The sequence below is a fragment of the Vidua chalybeata genome, chromosome 6 (genome assembly GCF_026979565.1).
Source record: "Vidua chalybeata isolate OUT-0048 chromosome 6, bVidCha1 merged haplotype, whole genome shotgun sequence".
In the NCBI taxonomy this organism is placed as follows: domain Eukaryota; kingdom Metazoa; phylum Chordata; class Aves; order Passeriformes; family Viduidae; genus Vidua; species Vidua chalybeata.
In genome coordinates, this window is record NC_071535.1 from 25,715,267 (window position 1) to 25,719,297 (window position 4,031).

Consider the following 4,031-nt stretch of genomic DNA (forward strand, 5'->3'; position numbering starts at 1 on the left):
CTACGAGGATGAATCATAGCATTTAGGTTGTGTTTTCAGCTCAAAGAAATCTTCGGAGAATACTGGCTCCTTCCATTTTCTATGATCTAAGGAGACTGGATTGCCTGAGATTGTATAATTTTTTGCCACTACCCTGCAAGATGCTACCTTACATGCTGTAATAAATCAGACAACTGGGTAAAAGAAAGAAATGAAGTACAGGAAAGTCAACAGAGGACATTAAGAGACCTCAGAAATTCACAGTACTGAACAGAAATTGGAAACTGGTTTCAGTGAATACTCATCTCTTTACAGTGTAAACTTTCCGTCTCTTGGATGGTATTCAAAGAGGGTCTGGGAAAGCTGTGCTGGTGACATTGATGTGCCATCACTCAATACTGCTGTCAGTTCAAGAAAATATAAGATTTGATGTCCAGCACAGTTTCCACCATTGTTTTTATATAAAAGACCCATGCTTCCAGGTGCACTCCCACAGATCATAGGTGAGAAGGCAGTCTTTGCAGGCCTACCTATGCCTTTGCCTCAGTCCTCACCTGTTTTAAAGGTAGGAATCTCTGGATGCATCAGGCCATACAGCTTGGGAAAACTGGGAAAGGCTTTTTAATTAAACAAAAAAGAGCTTCTCAGAGTGTGACTGATGTGGTACAGGATTAGAAAGGAAACAATGCAGGGTAACAATTAGCCTGACTCATTGGTCAGTGGTTCATGCTATAGGCTGTGCTTTGTTATTTGATTATGAGTATTGGCTCAAAACTTTGGTCTTGAAGCCATTAAAGTCATTAGCCAAGCTCTCATTGATTTGAGCAAGACCAAGACTTGACCCTTTGTGGCTGTTCAAAGGACAGAGATAAACTTTTAAATCAATCAAGAGCGTAGACTCATTCTGCTGGGGTCATATGGTTAATACATCCTGTTCCTGTCATTTCCGCTATAAATCTGTGAATGCTTTTAAAGCAAGAGGAAAACCTGATTCCTTTCCTTTTGCCAGAAAATATTATGTTCCCTTTTATTACAAAGAAGAAAAACAAGGAGTCCTTCTGCTCAGGAAAACTTATAAGGGGAAAGGTAATCTCAATATTTCTATGTCTCTAGAGTCAGTGAGAGGTAAATTGAGACAAAGTGCTGGGCAATACAGTTTCCCATCTGCAAAGCATGCAAACGTTCTCTCACTGACATCCCATAAGCCTTTATTGGGTCCTGATGATCTTTTTGCTCAAGCATTAAGTCAGTACCCATTGTACTCTTGGTGTCTACAAAAAGAAGCCTTATTTTCCACATTGCATCTAGTCTACACAGCTCCTACAAGTTGGGAAAAAACTCAAGACTTCCTACAAATGTAATCAAAATCATAGTTATTGACTTTGTCTGCTTGGATTCAGACTCGAGTTACTAAGCTTTCTGTATTTACTTCTAGAGTACGCTGCTTCTAGAAATGTGAACTATATTATATGAAAAGAAGTCTGAACGACTCTGAGTTTTTGTTTTGCTGAAAGACCCACATCATGGTGATTATGGAAATAAAAGCTGTTCTTCCACTCTCTCTTGCTGACTTCAGGATTCTGAACAAAACTGTAGGAGAGAACACCCAACCTGATTCAGGTCAATTAAAAGAAAAAATCTGAATCCTTGGCTTATCTCATGTTGTATTGCTTTCAAAAAGATTCTGTTTGGTCCTGTTAGGGCTATTAAGATGATCAGAACTTTGGAGCACCTTTTTATGAGGACAGGCTGAGAGAGTTGGGGTTGTTCAAGATGGAGAAGAGGAGGCTTCAGGGAGACTTCCTAGCAACCTTCCAGTACCATAAGGGGGTTTATAAAAAAGGAGGAAGAAGGACTTTTTTTATACAGACAAATAGTGACAGGACAAGGGACAATGCTTCTAAGAAGAAAGAGGGCAGGTTTAGATTAGATTCTAGGAAGAAATCCTTTACTCAGAGGGTGGTGAATCACTGGAACATGTTGCTCAGAGTTGTGGACAACCCAGGCATCACCATGCCTTGAAGTGTTCAAGGCTGGGTTGGGTGGGGCCTTAAGCAACCTGATCTAGTGGGTGGCATCCCTGCTCAATGGAGGGCAGTTGGAGGGGGGTGGAATTAAATGATTGTTAAGGTTTCTTCCAACCCAAAGCACTCTATGAGTCTATGATTTGCTGGGAAAATGTGGATGTGATTTTATAGGTTTTATGAAAATAACTTCCAATTCTCACGTATGAAAAGATGAAAGAATAGGTGAGAGAGGAAGAAAGAACCTTTATTATGCATATATACATAGGTACCACCCTGTGTGCATGCATGTGCATTTATAAAGGGTTTGATCTTACCTGAGCATCTGTAGCTCTGGTGACATCCCATTTGTTAACATTTCTGTAGGCTCTTCAGTAAACTCACTGGATAGATGACAGTTCATTAAATTAGTTGACAATGCATATCCAGTCTTTCCACCCTCCTCCCCCAGCTCTAAAATGAAAATAAAGAAATTACAATGGTAAGAAGGGAAAATACTATGCAAATAACTCTGAGAGCACTGACACATTTAAACTAATGCATTTCCTAGAATCATAACAATAAATGTGCTGTCAGGGGCATCGCAGTTACTCCAGTGACACAACCACTGTGCAAAAGCACCAGTGCAAGCTGTCAGAGCTGATTATTTAAGTACTCCTGAAATATTTTTCTTTCACTGTAACTTCTCAGCGTCATGAGGCTTGGAAAGAGCCCTTTTCCTCTTGCGACCCTTTAGCTAGCTTTTAAATACCTGCATACATCACCTTGCAAAATAAGTGGGTCAGGAACAAATTTTCTAGAGATGGCAGTTACAGAAGATTAGTTGTTTTGGGAAATCTTCTTTGATGAAATGACTTGAGAAAGTTTGCCCAACTTCCTGCATGGCAGAGTTTTTCCTCAAATATTACAAAGATAGCAGCTAGGCCTACCCCAAAGAAACCTTTTCAAAGGGCTTTGAAACCTTTTCAAAGGGCTTCAAGCAGTTGATTTTGTTTATTAAAGTTGCTGCAGATAACAGAGATAGATGCAACAGCATCATTAGGAAAACCCCTCCATGAAATGGCCTTTCCATAATCTTCTTTAATACACAAACTTCCTCATTCAACTGCAAATCTTAGAGCAGTCCATTAAGTTTGACCATGCTCTGATGCATGTGTAGGCAGTATGGTTGAGATATAAAAAAACCTTATAATTGTTCAGAAATGCCCCTCTCAAGCCCCTTCTTGGAATTAGTGGCTTTAGTAATACTGCTTAACACTTATTTGGAACAGGCACGTTATTCTTCCATTAAGCTTTATTCTGGTCGTTCTTTCAATCTGCATTTAAATTCTGTTTTCCTCTCGGTTGGCATTGGCACCCTTAGCTACCTCATAAACAGGATGCACTGCCAACTGGAACACGCAAGCAGAGCTGAAAGCAGCACTGCTAACCTCTGCTTCTTTCTACCCCCTGCAACGTGGAGTTGTATCAAACTCAATGCTTGGAGCCTGGGAAGTGGGCATCCTGAACTGCTTGGAAGCTGAAAGAGCCAGACTTCAATCTATTAAGGTACTGGGCTGGCTCGCTGAGCTATAATTGTGCACACTTTTTTTTTTAAAATCAGCCTAGCAAGCCAGATTCACATGCTCTTACTTCAGCCGAGTGTATGTTTCACAGTAAAGAGTTGTGCTGCAAACTGTGAATAGACAGTTTTACTCAGCATTTATAAGGCAAGCAGAATTTGGCCCAGAATGACTAGCCCAGCAGCATTAATTTCTAAGTGGACATACAGAAGAGAAGAGATTAGGCACTCAAAGCTGCTTAGAGATTTTGGCTATTGGCAAATTTGCATTCTTAGAGACTGCATGCTCAGCATAACGAAATAAAATATGGAGTTTGGAAATATTTGTCACAGGTGGGAAAGGCACTGTAAAGAAAGGCAATGAATGCAGAACTACAGGGGGTGAGAAGGCTTCCACTCCCCTCCTGTTCAATCCCCAGCCCGTCCTCCTCTGCACATGCAGGAGCAGCCACAGGGTCGGCACACAG